The following is a 16,423-nucleotide window of genomic DNA, read 5'->3' as shown; positions in this document are numbered from 1 at the left end:
TGCCTCCTGTTCCTAACTCCTCCTACTCTGCTTCCTCATCCTCTACCGCCTCCTCATCCTCCTCCTCAGTGAGCCTCAAGCCCGGTCTGGTGGTGTGCGATAATTGGCGAAATCTCGTAGCAGCTCTGGGCCTAGCCAGTTTGACACACATCCCTTGCCTGGTGCATGTGCTGAATTTGGTGGAGCAGAGGTTCCTTAGAAATTATCCTGATATGTCAGAGCTGCTGCAGAAAGTGCGGGCCATCTGTGCGCACTTTCAGCGTTCTCACCCTGCTGCTGCTCGCCTGTCAGCGCTGCAGCGTAACTTCGGCCTTCCCGCTCAGCGCCTCATATGTGACGTGTCCACAAGGTGGAACTCCACCTTGCACATGCTGGCCGGACTGTGCGAGCAGCAGCAGGCCATAGTGGAGTTTCAGCTGCAGCACGCACGCATGAGTCGCTCTGCGGAACAGCACCACTTCACCACCAGTAATTAGGACTCCATTCAAGACCTGTGTGCCTTGTTGCACTGTACCATATGCAGACTAGGCCGCAATTTAATATTTTACCCTAAATGGTTGTTTACTGAATAGCGGAATAGAACAACAGTATAAAAAGGGTGTATCTCACAGTAAAATATGCAGACTAGGCCGCAATTTAATATTTTTTCCCCTAAATGGGTGTTTATTGAATAGCGGAATAGAACAACAGTATCCAAAGTGTGTATCTCACAGTAACATATGCAAACTAGGCCGCAATTTAATATTTTTTCCCTAAATGGGTGTTTACTGAATAGCGGAATAGAAGAACAGTATAGAAAGGGTGTATCTCACAGTAAAATATGCAGACTAGGCCGCAATTTATTTTTTTCCCCCTAAATGGGTTTGTTTTGCAAAGCGAAATACAACAATATGCAATGGGTGTATCTCACAGTAACATATGCAGACTAGGCCGCAATTTAATATTTTTTCCCTAAATGGGTGTTTACTGAATAGCGGAATAGAAGAACAGTATAGAAAGGGTGTATCTCATAGTAAAATATGCAGAATAGGCCGCAATTTAATATTTTTTCCCTAAATGGGTGTTTACTGAATAGCGGAATAGAAGAACAGTATAGAAAGGGTGTATCTCACAGTAAAATATGCAGACTAGGCCGCAATTTATTTTTTTTCCCCTAAATGGGTTTGTTTTGCAAAGCGAAATACAACAATATTCAATGGGTGTATCTCACAGTAACATATTCAGACTAGGCCGCAATTTAATATTTTAATCCATATTAAGCAGACACATATGCACTGAGCTTGCAGGAAATGGCCGCTACACACCGCATGCCTAACAGGTTGGATACTGTTGTTGTTCTATTCCGCTATTGAATAAAAAAAAAAAAAACATTTGAATGAAAAACTGAAAAATATTTTTGTTTCCCTAAATACTGAAAAATAATTATTTTCCCCTTACATTTGTGCTTTTTGAAGAGCAGGTTAGAAAAGCTGTGTCTGTCTAAACACTGTACAGACTGATAAAAGTTTTTTTTTCTCCTGTCTCTTCCTCACTGGGCTCAGGTCAGGGCATAAAGATTGTGCACTGCACCCCCACACAATACAATCAATGTAGATCGCTGTCTGATTAAAGAAGATTCTTCCTATGCTTTCCCTCAAAGCAATCCCCAGCCTGACCCTACAATAATCTCCTATCTCTCCCTCCGGGCAAAAAGATTGTGCTCTGCACCCCCACACAATCAAATCAATGTAGATCGCTATCTGATTAAAGTAGATTCTTCCTATGCTTTCCCTCAAAGCAATCTCCAGCCTGACCCTACAATAATCTCCTATCTCTCCCTCAGCAGAAGCAGCAGGAATCTCTCCCTAGTATAGTTATAGCAGAGTGCTATGTGACTCCAGGTTATATAGACTCTGGGTCACATGCTGCACTGGCCAAACACAGCCATGCCATTAGTAGGCATGGCTGTGATGGCTTCTAGGGCACACTAGTTAAACGCTTGCTGATTGGCTGCCTTGCACCTGTTGAAACCGGGCCATTAAAACCACGCCAAAACATCAAATAACGTTACCGAACAGCTGACAGTACCCGAACATACAGTGAAATGTTCGGGTTCGGGTCCGGGTACCGAATACCCAAAAGTCTGGTACGAACCCCAACAATACAGTCCGAGTTCGCTCAACCCTAGTAGACATGCTGTCAAACATTTTCTTAAAGCTGATGCCTCTTTGCCAACCATATAACAGAAGTTAATTTTGGACTTATTGGATTATTCAATGAGTCATAACTTTTTTTGGTTTCACAGATCATACTTTTTGCAATGTAGGGGTGTGGCCATGGGCCCTTCCATGGCCAACCTCTTCATGACTGAGTGGGAGGAGCAAGTGATATATGCCCAATCAACACTTGAACTGTTATTTTGGGGTGGTACATTGATGATGTGCTGGTCCTGTGGAATGGTTGTAGGGACTCATTAGAGTCTTTCTTTTCTTCACTTAATGACAATGACAGGGTATTTTTCTTCAGCATGAGGCGAGTAGCGAGGAGATACATTTTCTGGATCTCAAAATAAGAGTACAACAAAATACAATTTTGACGTCAACCTTTTTTAAGGAGACTGACCACAATGGCTTTATCAGTCTGAATAGTTGCCATCTATAGGTCCTGACTTAGAGCCGTTCCCAAGAGCCAGTTTAGACGGTTAAGAAGAAATTGCTCCTTACTTCAGGATTAATTTTTATGAGGCGGAAGTTTTGAAAGCTTGCTTCATTGCAAAGGGTTACAGCCCAGTGGAACTGGATTCTATTATCAAAGGAGTGGGAGAAATGGATAGGGACACCATTTTAAATCCCACTACGTCTGTACCTTCTAGTGACCAACCTAATCCAAAATCGGCTAAATTCTCTCCCTGTTTTTCCTTTTTCACATCCTATTCTGACCAACATCAGATTGTCAAAATGTACTTTCTAAACATTGGGACATTCTGAAAAGCGATAGGGTTTTGGGACCTTTGTTACCTGACACTTCTTCTGTCCTTTACAGAGGTGCCCCTCCCCTTAGGCTACAGATTGTACCCAATGTTATAGAGCCCCCTAAGAAATGTTTCCATATGAATGGTTTCTTTCCATGTAGGAAATGTGGGATGTGCACTTTTAATATTTTGAAGAATAGGAAGTATAGCAGTTTTACCTCCAATATTACAAAGACATCTTATGATATTGACTTTTTTGCTACTCGTTCATCCAAAAATGTTGTCTATCTGATTACCTGTCTGTGTGGCCTACATTATGTAGGCCCCACCATTAGGGCTTTCTGTACACAGATGAATGAGCACATTGCCAATATCCACAAGGGTTTCCCTAAACACAGTCTGTCCAGCACTATGACTAGTGTCACCATAGGGACCCTGCAAGGACATCATTTTTGGTCATAGATCTTTTCAAACCACACTGGAGAGGTAGCCATACAGGTAGAGAGATCTCCAGATTGGAGACCTGCTTAAGTGTTATAGACCTTTGGGCTTGAACATAGATCTGCATGTTAATGCCTTCATTAACAACAGTTAGCATATCGTATTTGATATATTAATTTTGTGCTATTTTACTCATTTCTCTTCCTACATGTATTTCATATGCGAGCATTTTATATGAAAGTTTTTGTATTTTGTGTTTTTATGTGAATTTTATATGAGTTATTTCATTTTATGCAGAGTTTTTGACGTCGGACCTCTTTGGTGTGAAGCCAGATCATTGCACCTACCATTTTTTTTTTTTTTTTTTTGTAAGAATCTTTATTCAAACCAATATGCGATACAATAAGAATGCAAGGGATAAGAATGAACATCATTAATTTTTAATCTTTTGACCTTCCTTAATTTTATGTTAATTTATTTGGGTCCAGCGCTTTTTCTCTTTCCATAAGTGGATTTGAGGGTTATTGCAATTTTGTGCATTGTTGTTAAAGCGCTGAAGCCCAGTGAGATATTGTTTGCGTTCCAGTGTCTCATCTATGGTGGGTTTCTGGTTCCGGGCTTTGATGTGCTCTCTTTAGTGTTGTGTGGTGCTGCTCCAAGTACCCGCTTCCAGCCCTGTGAATATAAGAGTGTCGATACACGTACGCAGAGCCATGCCCCCTGATGACATTCCTATGATGAAACGCCGTATGGTGGAGCTGGCTCTGCGTGTAGCGCGTCACTCCAGGAAGGTCTGCCGTTGCTACGAGGAAGGCGGCTGTTTGTTTATCACAACTGTGCTATAATTTTCTGTGTTTGGTGAGTGAGTTTATCCTGCTCAATAATATTATCTTTTAAACGTACTACACTATGAGCTTTTACTTTGCCTTTTTGCAAATCTCTCCCCTCGTTTGGACATACTGATCCATCTTGTCTACATGCTGTGTGGAGTTAACCAAGTACATCTCAAGCTGTGCAGTTTTCTCTTCATTGGTGAATGCGATTTTTGATCATTGTGAAAACAGTGATCCTTTTTCTCTGGTAAGAGGCAGCGTGCTTCATGTGGTGGTGGTGTAGTCTTTTGGATCACCTGTCATTGGTCTGTTGCTCACACACAGAGGTGGAAGATATTCAGTTTGAATAAGAGACTATTATTATGGACTTATCATTCTAAGCCCTGCCTTTTATATTTTTTATGGTTTTATTACTTACCAGTAATTGATGCCAGCTGTTGCCATATAATTTGGAGGCGCGGTTTTCTTAATTTTTAACTTTGGTGGACATGCATGCTGCCTGCCATGGATTAGCATCATGAGTTGCAATTTTTACAAGCACTGGCCACCAACATCATAGCAATAATTTACATTACACCTACTGCCCTAGAGCATTATTGGTTGCAATGGAGCAATGAGAATAAATTGGTTTACCCTCAAATTCCTAGTACTGAAAAACACAAGTAAATGTATGTACAAATTACATCCCCAATTCTCCTCTACCAATGACTGTTTAATGAATTACATTACAAATTAATCTGTGTTGTATGTATTGCAGATAGTGAAAACTGTATGAATTGTCCAGGAGAAGAATGGCCCAATGAGAAGAAAGATCGGTGTATTTCAAAACCCCTTGAATTCCTTTCCTACACTGACAGCATTTCTAAAGTATTCCTAACAATTTCTGTTTTACTCTGCATTGTGACTGTTTTAATAAATGGGATTTTTATTTCCTATATGAACACCCCCATCGTCAAAGCTAATAACAGAAATCTGAGTTTTGTTCTCCTTGTCTCCATCTTGTTGAGTCTCCTCTGTGTGTTTTTGCTCATTTGTCAGCCATTGGATATAACCTGTATACTCCGTGTCATGACATTTGGAATCATCTTCTCCATAGCCATCTCTTCTCTTCTTGCTAAAACAATCATGGTTTACATCGCTTTCAAAGCCACCAAACCTGGCAGCTACTGGAAGAAATGGCTTGGACACAAACTGGCCACTTCCATAGTATCAGTTTGTTCATCCATTCAAGTAATAATATGTCTTATTTGGATGTCTTCTTCTCACCCTTTTAAGGAAATGGACACTCACTCTTATCAGGACTGGATCATCATTCAGTGTAATGAAGGGTGAGTTATCGGGTTTTACTCTGTGTTGGGTTATATGGGGTTTCTGGCAGCTGTAAGTTTTGTTCTGGCTTTCATGGTGAGGACATTACCTGACAGTTTTAATGAGGCCAAGTACATCACTTTCAGCATGCTGGTGTTCTGTAGTGTCTGGATTTCAATGATCCCAGCCTATCTGAGCACTAAAGGGAAAAACATGGTGGCTGTGGAGGTATTTGCCATATTGGCCTCAAGTGCTGGACTTCTAAGCTGTATATTTTTTCTAAAATGTTTCATTATCTTATTTAAACCTGAATTGAATACACAATCATGTTTACTTGATAGCAAAAATAGACAAGAATAACATCTCCTAGGGATCTGTTTATAAATGTTTTCACACAAGAGACACACGGTGCCATATAGTTACATAGTCCAAGTCTAAAGAGATTCAAGTGGAAAATGTTAATCCTAGGTGAAAGTTGTGTGAGCCTGATGTATTTTTTTTTTAAATACTCAGGTAGTTAGATGATAATGAAACCTTGGGCTGGAAGTGGATGATGATTTTGTTTTCATCAAACCAAGGGGTTACTACAATCACCCTGGGTAATGTATTAAAACTTTGATCTAGAAATTGGACAGCCATACCAAATTGAGTCCAAAATTAAATGTATTCCCATTTTAATTGGGTACTGATGATTTTATATATGTGTGTGTTCACAGTGCAACCCATCTTCATTCATTAGTTATGTCTGAGTCACCAGATTATCAACCCTATATTTTGTTAAGACTTTGTAAAGGGGTTGATGTTTGAGCCCTGAAATGTGATATATTATGAATCCCTTTACTATTTAAAATAAACCTATTTAGTGTTGCACTTCAATATGCAGATTACATTTTTTTTAAGATTTTTTGTAACAAATTCTCTAATGTCAATCAGTCAAAGTTCTCCATATGGCGGTCTCTCCTTACAGCAGCTGCCTCTGTGCTTGCCCAAAACTGAGCCCTAATGCCTATTTTACATGAACTGGACTCCGCTAAAAGGCTTGCTCAACAGGGGATCTGCCCTGCTGCCCTCCTGATGAGCAGAGCAGAACAGGCATTTGACAGGTCTGTGATTAATTAGTTTATGCAGAGCGGACACAGACACAGCTCACTCTGTTCTATGGGCAGTCGGATGTAAACAGACTGGCTGCTTATTTTCAACCAGCTGCCATCTGAAAGTGGGGGAGGGGTATGTCTCTATATCAAAGATAATGTAAGGGTGGTAGGGAGGAGTGACATTGTGGAAGGGACGAGGGTGGAGGTGGAATCCGTGTGGGTAGAACTCAATAGGGAAGAAGTAAGGGGGAAAGTAATAGTGGGGGTATGTTAAAGACCCCCCTAACCAAAGGGAGGAGGTGGAGCTGGAATTTCTATCACAGTTGGGAATAGCTGCAAAGCAGGGACATCATAAGATAACAAGGCACAAGGGGAACACAAGAACCCTAAACTTCAGAAGGGCAAAATTTCCTGAACTGTGCTCAATAATAGAGAACATAAATTGGGACCAAACCCTAGGAACAATGGGAATGCTTTATGAACATATTAAACAAAATTATCTCACAGTGCATTCCAAAGGTCAAACCAGGGTGGCTAAACCGTAATGTAAAAATGCTTATTAGAGAAAAAAAATGACCTTTAAGAAATATACATCGGAGGGGACATTATCGGCTTTCCACTAATACAAGGATTCTAACAAGAAATGTAAAAATGCGATTAGAGGAGAAGCGTTTTAACCTCAGGCAACATGGGGTGTTCTTTACTGTTAGGGGCTACAAGATTGTGGAATTCTCTACCACAAGAGGTGGCTTCTGCAGGAAGTATGGTGGCTTTCAAAAGACTCTTAGACGTACACCTCAAGGATCAGAACATTCAGGGGTATGTGAGATGATTACGGCCACACACACCTACACAGGTTGAACTGGATGGACTATTGTCTTTATTCAACCTCACCTACTATGTAACTATGAAATCAGAACGGCTAAAAAATTTTTCCAAATAATTTTTATTGAAATTTTTAACATAACAAAGGAAAAGCAAAAAGACATAAGATGAAACAATAATGTGTTTCGCACCGAGGTAACACAGTTTGAACAGTGACATAGACAATGAACAATAAAGGAATTGTCAAGGACGCAACTTTCAAGAATTGCAGAGGTATAACAATAACAGCACTACACAAATTAGTCTCAATCTGGTTGTTTGGGGTACCAGGACGCCCATGCTTCTCATTGTGAGTCAAAAGAGGCAACTGATTCCTTTGACCTGAGAGCCAGTAAGCGTTCATATTGGTAGTTTAGATTAACGTGGGCTAGCACCTCTTTATGGCTAGGGGATGAGCTATTTTTCCAGTGCCTAGCTATAACGAGTTTAGCAGCCAGTAATATGTGGATCACAATGGAGCAGTATTCCCTTGGGTAGTCATAGGTACCTAAGTGGAGGATCACTAGGGCGGGGTCAGGGTTTTTCAGAATACCCAAGAGTGCAGCCATTAGTTGAAAAATTTGTTTCCAATAACTGGAGATGCCCACACATGACCAGAAAACGTGATGAATATTGGCTGGTTGGCCGCACCCTCTCCAGCAAAGGGGTGAGTAAGATGGAAATAATTTTGCAAGTATAACCGGGGTTTTATACCACCTCGCCACAATTTATTTGGGCAAGGTCCCAATGGTTTGTGCAGTGTGTTGCGGTAGCCACCGCTTGAAATGATTTGGACCATATGAGTGGCAAGAATTGCATACCTAGGTTCTTTTCCCATCGGGTCATGGGTAGGGTTTTGGAGAACGATAATTTATTGTCTAATAAGTTGTAGACTAGGGAGATGCCCTTCGACTTATCGTCAGGGGTGGTGAGGAATACCCAAAGTTGTTCATTTAGGAGAATAGTTGGAGGAGGTTATTTAAGGGGAAACCTACGGATCTGTAGATAGGTTAAGATGCAGAGGTAGGCAGATGATACATCTCTGCGAGTTATGACCATGGTTTGACAGTTTGGGCTGAAATGAGTTCTTCCACCCAAAAGAGCCAGTGGTCTGTCCACTTGGAAGTCTTAAGGTAGGGGATCAGGACTTTGAGAGTCTGAATTGGGATGCATAGGGGTGTAGAAGTGGGCCGGTGTTGGGATGGTGGTGATTAGTTTCCTCCAGGCTAGTATTGTTGCCTGTGTGGTGGGAGGGAGTGGGTGAAGAGTGAGGGGTTTCCACGTGTCCGCCAGAAGCAGCAAGTGTAAAGAAGGTGAGTGAGACAAAGCAGCTTCCAGTTTTACCCAAAGTGCCTCTGGGGAGTCGATGAACCAATTTTTAGCTTGAGATAAAAGAGAAGGGACATAGTAGTCTTCCAAGATTGGCCAGCACACGCCCCCCACCTTTTTATGTTTCACCAGATGAGCTAGTGAGCACCTGGGTCGTTTCCCAAGCCAGACATAGTGTTTTAGGATAGACGTCAATTCCTTAAGGTATTTGAGGTGTACGGGGATGGGAATGGTCCTAAACAGGTATAGTATTTTGGGTAATTCCATCATTTTGAAAGAGGCTATTCTGCCCAACCAGGAGTGTTCTATTTTGGCCATACGGAAGAGATTTTGTTGAATTTTAGTAATTAGAGGTTTGAAGTTGAGGTCTATGATTTTAGCTGTATCAGCGGCAATGTGGATTTCCAGGTAAGGGATAGATTGTGCTGCCCATGTCTAGGGGAACTGCTGTTGCAAGTGGAGTCTGGTGTGGGTATTGATCCCCAAGTCGAATATCAAGGACTTGTGGAAATTTACCTTATAGTATGATAGAGAGCAAAATCGTGTAAGGATATCATGAATAATTGGGAGGGATACAAGGGGGTTATTGACTATTAAGATTACATCGTCTGCAAATAGGTTGATTACATGGGATGTGTGATTTACCATTATGCCAGAGATGAGGGGGTTGGAACGGATGGCTTCTGCGAGGGGTTCCATCATTAAGTTGAATATGGCAGGGGACAGGTGGCATCCCTGTCTCGTGCCATTTTTGATTTGGAATTCCTTCGAAAGGAAGCCAGATGTGTACACCCTCGCCGAAGGTCTTGAATACAGGCCCAGGATAGCTCAGATAGTTCAGATGTCATGCCTGCCTCCAAAAACGTCCACAAAAAAGCCCAATAAATGCCTGCAACAAAAACGGCCAGGTGTGACAGGAGCGGAGCCACTACCCTGCTCTACTGCAATTCTAATACAAACAATCTTTTTTCTATGGCGGTCACCCTGACATGGAAGAGTTTGGTCACCCTGCCATAGCAGTCAGAGTCAGTTAACCCTACATTACACTACAGTCACCCTGACACTTAACACTTTCCCTACAGAAACTAGATTATTAAATCTAACTATAGTGGAAAATAGTACCCTAACTACACTAGATATACCTTTCCTCACACTAATAATTGCTAAATGACACTTTGAAGCAGGAGTAACAGAACTGCTTCCACTCTCTTCCACAGCGCTATATTAAAGTGCTAGAGATTTGGCGGGACTATGTTATATACTGAGGGGCGTATTCACTACTGATTGGCCTCTGGACCCCCTAGTCACTCCAATCACATTCCTAGCATCTTCCTGCCCCCTCAATTGGCTTTTACTGATGGTTCTGGTCCAATCACGGGCTTTTAAAGCCCAGTTCCTGTCCCATTGCATTTTGGTCGGTTCTGGTTGCCGAATTCCGAACTTTTTCAGCAAAAAGTTCGGAATTTGGCTGAATTTCGAACAGTCAATGTTCGGGTCGAACCGATGGTTGACCCGAACCGTTCGATCATCCCTAATCGAGATTAGGTGAAAGAGATGTGTCAGAAATCTCGATTGGTGCAAGTTGGGAGTGTATGCATTCACTAAAGTAAAAAGAGCATTATTCAGCTTACAAACCAATATAATATACCGACCGTTGGGATCAATGATTGATTCAACCAGTTCAAAGGCTAAGCTAATGCTAATGGCTCTATAGCTCTCTTTGAACCGCATCTCTGCCCAGACCGGCCTGCTTAACTCAGCTAATGGGGGGGAGGGGCAGCAGCGCTATCCCACGGTACATAGTCTACAATGTAACTCAGGCAGGCTTGATGGAAAACCTTGAAAAGTTTATTTATAAAAATTATATATAGTGATGATTAAAACATAATAGAATGTATTCCAAACCAGATCTGTGGCGTTGCTGGGGGTCACAGGATGACCGAGCCGCTGGGTGAGCCGGAACTGTGTAGATGATTACAGCAGGGAACCAGGCATAAGGGAGACGGATCTTATGTGCCAAAAGCAGACCAGACCAGCCGGTAAGGAGGCGTGGCTTCCTTCCACCCGATAGTGTGGCTGCTCGCACTGAAGCAGTGTAGACGTGCCGCAGAGCCGCCAACCAGAGGTATCCACAGCGGAGGCCGCTACTCGTAAGCGGCGTCAGCAAGCGTCGGGACCTGGCCTGGAAAGCATCAGAGTTGCCGTGACTTTACATGTTTCGCACTGCTGTGCTTTGTCAAAGTCACGGGAGGAACAGCAACCTGAACATTTAAGGTGGAGGAGGGGGCGGGCACCCAGTGTCTCGATATCATCATTAACCCCTCAACATCCACTCTTATAAAATATTTTTTAAAAAGGAACATAGATAAAAGCAATTGCTACTGCATAAACAGTTGGTAATGCTAGTGGACATATGCATTCAGTACTGGTACAAACATAAAACTGCAGATATGAGAAAGAATAATAAAAAACGCAAATACAAAAAAAAAAACGCATAATAAAAACGCATAAAAAAATAAATAAATAAATGCAAAATAGAAACAAAAATGACCGGATGCAAGGACAACAACAACAATGATGAAATATATGTATAACAAAGAAAGAAAAAAAAACGCATAATAAAAACGCATAAAAAAAAAAAAAAAAACACAGACAGATTACACAATTGTGTGTACCTCCAACTCCATATTCAAGCCCCCAGGGGCCAAAGACCCAAATGTAAATATCCAAAAGGTCTCCCTCTTACATAGGAGGGAGAATCTCTCATTGTCAGTCAAGGTGCCTTTAGGGATGGATTCTATAGCCATTACCTCAAGCGCCTTAAGATCTTTTTTTGTGGACTTGTAGGAAGTGGCGAGGGACGCTATGTTTATCGCACCCTTTGTGGATCAACCTCCGGTGTTCACCTATCCGGGTTCGCATTGTTCTTATAGTCCGTCCTACATATAATAAATTACATGGGCACTTCAAAACGTACACCACATAGTCAGTGGAGCAAGTGATGAACTGCTTGATCTGGTATTCCCTGCCTGACCCATCGCAGATCATGGTCCGTCCATGTTGGATGAACTGGCATGGTAGACAGCCCCTCTTCCTGCATTGGAACACCCCTGTTCGATTGTCAAAGAATGTTCTAATGTCCGATAGGGGGCCAGTCGTTGTGCTCTTGAGTTTGCTTGGTGCCAGAATGTTTTTTACCGTTCTGGCCCTGCGGAAGGTGATCTGAGGTGTAGGTGGTAAAAGGGGAGCCAATCTTTGATCTAATTTGAGAATGTTAAAATGTTTCTTTATAATTTTACCAATTAAAGAGAATTGGTCATTGAAGGTTGTGATAAACCTAACGCCATTGGTGTTCTTATTTGACGCTACAGATCCCTTGGGACGGCTGGAAACAATCTGTTCGTCAAATGCCTTCTTAACCAACCCAGATGGATATCCTTTCTCTAGGAATTTTTGAGACATATGGACTCCCTGAGAGAGGTACTCACTATCTTTAGAACAGTTTCTCCTCAACCTATTAAACTGGCCTCTCGTAAAGTTATTCTTCCATGATGGGTGGTGACAGCTGGAAAAATGGAGGTAAGAATTACCTCCCACCGACTTCACATGATTCTTACTGATGATGTTGCCATCCTCATGCGATAGGACCAGATCAAGGAACACCAGCTCATCCGCATCCAGAACATGGGTAAAAGCCAAACACATATCGTTGTTATTGCAATGGGCCACAAAGGAGGAGAAGACATCCGGACCTCCATCCCAAATGAGCAGGACATCATCTATGTATCTGCCATAGTACACGAGATGTCGAGCAAAGGGATTGTTGGCCCAGATGTACAACTCCTCCCAGTGGCCCATGGTCAGGTTGGCATAACAGGGGGCAAAATTAGCCCCCATCGCTGTTCCTTTGAGTTGGAGATAGAAACGGTCCAGGAACGTAAAATAGTTATGTGATAAACAAAAATCCGTGCAGTCAACTATAAAATTGGCCTGCTCGGAATTGATGTTACCACAGCTAGTTAAAAAATGTTGAATAGCCCTCAGACCTATGTTGTGCGGGATCAAGGTGTACAACGAGGATACATCCAGAGAGGCCCACATGTAGTTATCCTCCCACTTGTAGTGGCTCAGGGTATCAATCACTTGACTGGAATCCCTAATGTAGGATGGCAGGTAGCTGAAAATCGGCTGAAGAAAATGGTCTATATATACTGACAGACCCTTGGTAAACCCATCCATGCCCGCTACTATCGGTCTGCCAGGCGGGTTTGTCAAAGATTTATGGACCTTGGGCAAGTGATAGAAATACGGAGTACTAACAACAGGGGGAAGCAAGAATGCTCTCTCTTTTTTGTCCAAAAGACCCTCTCTCCATGCTTTGTTGACCAAGGTCTGGAGTTCAAGTTGAAAGGCAGGGAGGGGATCAGATCTAAGCAACATATATGTATCAGGGTCTGACAGCAGACGATAACTTTCCTGTATATAATCGAGTTTATTCATGACCACCAGGCTGCCTCCCTTATCTGCCTGCTTGATAATGATGTTTTTATTAGCTGTAAGGTTTTTAAGTGCTTGTTTCTCTAGGTTGGTTAGATTTGGAGATCTTCCATTCTTGTGCGAATCATCACACAGCTGGGCTAGGTCTCTATACACAGCCTGATAGTAAGTCTCTATATAGGGACCCTTGGACCGAACGGGAAAGAAAGTGGATGCAGGCTTGAGATTGGTGTGAACAACCTCTGGATCCAAACTGAACTCGAAAGAACCCTCTACATTCCCTTCTACCCATAGTTCCTGTAGGACGGACAAAATTTAATTATCATTTACATTGTTAGGCTCTGTGATTACTGGAATTTCTGATGGTATATCCTTACCTTTCCCATATTCAGAGTAATGTCTCTTTAATGTCAAAGTACGGATGAATTTATTCAGATCCTTAAACAGACCAAACTTGTTTGGTGCTGCTGAAGGGGAGAAACTGAGTCCTTTTTTTATAAATAAACTTTTCAAGGATTTCCATCAAGCCTGCCTGAGTTACATTGTAGACTATGTACCGTGGGATAGCGCTGCTGCCCCCCCCCCCCCATTCACTGACTTATGCTGAATCAGCATTAATTAGCAGCAGCACCACACGGTAATTTGACTTTATTCATTCCTGAGAGTGAGAGATATCACAGTTAGCGCTGGAAGTCCCTTTGTTGTTTGCTTAACTCAGCTGTCTGCTCCTTGTGCAGTGTATCTCCCAAAAACAGCTCCCGTAATCCGTACCACAAATAGTACCTTTTTCTGGATGGAGGAGAGGATTTTTCCCTGGTGGCGCTGCTCACAGGCTAGTGTTTCCTTCCAGAGATCCAAGTGCACAGACTCATGCCATCCTAGCAGGACCCTCTCTGACACTGGTACCCTGTGCTGTATCCGCATCTCTCGCAACCTCCTTCCAATTTCCTCTTTGATGGTGGCTGATATCTGGACCTCTCCTCTTCTACTATCCGGACTTTGGATCCCGGTGGAGGTTTGGATGTCCCAGACTGCGGGAAGCATCCCACTGTGGCCATCAATGTAACGGAACCTCAACCCACACTGTACTTTTGGTCTTCCATCAGTATACAGCTTCCTTGCAGTCATGAACATAGATATCATATCCTAGCTGCCCCATACAAAGCTAGCCAACAACTTAGCTTGTACTGGAATCTCCCTTTATTGAACAGTCACACAGAATTTATATACAGCATGGACCTCCCCCTCCGGAATCAGATTACCACACACAGGTCAGGGATTGCCTGTTTACATTATCATATGCAGATGAAATTGTATACAGAAATATTATTAACATATCTAAAGAACAACCAACACAAACAGTATACTATTACAACTCAGCAACTAACAGAAGACAATGATTCAATCAACCTGAGCCAACTAACTAGCAGCCTTTCCGTCCTCAAGCTCCTGAAATACAATACACATTATCTCAATACACAAACAATAGGGAAAGCCTGTCTCATACATTGAAGGACATGGAACAGAAGCCAATGTGATGAGCTTTTCAATGAACATGTTCAGAATCAAACAGGAATAGTCCTCACATATTTCTCGAGATACATGGCTGACAAATATTACTGTCCCACTTGAAGCAATCCAAACCATATTCCCAGTGTCCATTAAGTATAGTAATGGACGAACATCGGCCGGGGCGGTCAGCCGCAAATTTTATCAAATGTCCGAGAACTTCAAGTTTGCGGCAGGCCCCATTGACTTTAATGGGAGGCGAACTTTAAAAACCTTTAGGTCATATTTGCAGCCACAAAATACTTACTAGCTGTGCACAAATACAGTAGTCCCACTACATGGACAATGTCATAACAGAAGTATTGCAATTGGAAAAGTTGCCCTAAAATGTATTTTTTTTTTACAGTGTCAAATACATATAGGGTCCATTCACACATCTGTAAAATGGGTCTGCATCCATTCAACAATTTGGTGGAACGTTTACAGACCCATTGATTTTCAATTCCAGTCTGAAAAATAAGGCATTCACAGGATAAAGAAGTAAGTGTCGGCCAGTACAGGCCTCAAAAATTAGCCCACATGGGTTTACCTGACAGCTAAAAACGTTGTATTCTGTGGCTGGAGGTACATTAGGCATTGACAGGATACAGAAGTAAGTGTCGGCCATTCCAGGCCCCAAAAATTACCCCACATGGATTTACCTGACAGCTTAGAATGTTGTATTCTGTGGCTGAAGGTACATTAAGCATTCACAGGATACATAAGTAAGTGTCGGGCATAAAAGGCCCCAAAAAATTGCCCACATGAGTTTACCTGACAGCTAAGAATGTAGTATTCTGTTTCTGAAGGTACATTAGGCATTCACAGGATAAATAAGTAAGTGTTGGCCAGTATAGGCCCCAAAAATTAGCCCACATGGGTTTACCTGACATCTAAGAACGTTGTATTGTGTGGCTGAAGGTACATTAGGCATTCACAGGATAAATAAGTAAGTGTCAGCCAGTATAGGCCCCAAAAATTAGCCCACATGGGTTTACCTGACATCTAAGAACGTTGTATTGTGTGGCTGAAGGTACATTAGGCATTCACAGGATAAATAAGTAAGTGTCGGCCATAAAAGGCCCCAAAAATTAGCCCACATGGGTTTACCTGACAGATAAGAACTTAGTATTCTGTGGCTGAAGGTTCATTAGGCATTCACAGGATACATAATTAAGTGTCAGCCAGTATAGGCCCCAAAAAATAGCCCACATGGGTTTACCTGACAGCTAAGAATGTTGTATTTTGTGGCTGGAGGTACATTAGGCATTAACAGGATACAGAAGTATATATTGAATAGGAATAAGGGAAACATGGGGAGGGGGAAGGGAATACGGGAAAAGGAAAATATAAAGGAAAATGGGACTTTAAATGAGACTCCTGCTAAAGAGTCTCCATCCCTGTTATATTGTTAAAATATATGGAACACATAGTGTTCACAAAATAAAAGGGTGGGACTTTGCATGAGGTGTGGCCAGTACTCACACAATGATTTCTTGATAATATATATACTTTCACTGGTAAGCATAAAAAAGGCATATGATCAACATCGTGTGTTT

At 42.1% G+C, this 16,423-nt stretch overlaps 1 pseudogene across 1 annotated transcript; it reads left to right on the top strand.

Moving 5' to 3' along the window:
- Positions 1 to 4,995: 4,995 nt before the first annotated feature.
- LOC309567090 (vomeronasal type-2 receptor 26-like) lies at positions 4,996 to 5,892 on the top strand (annotated as a pseudogene). The gene has a single exon. The product of its transcript is annotated as a vomeronasal type-2 receptor 26-like (transcript).
- The last annotated feature ends 10,531 nt before the right edge of the window (positions 5,893 to 16,423 follow it).

The sequence above is a fragment of the Pelophylax lessonae genome, assembly GCF_965119305.1.
Source record: "Pelophylax lessonae genome assembly, chromosome: 1".
Taxonomy (NCBI): domain Eukaryota; kingdom Metazoa; phylum Chordata; class Amphibia; order Anura; family Ranidae; genus Pelophylax; species Pelophylax lessonae.
Note: the sequence above shows the minus strand (reverse complement) of the source record. Positions and strands in the feature narration are given on the sequence as shown.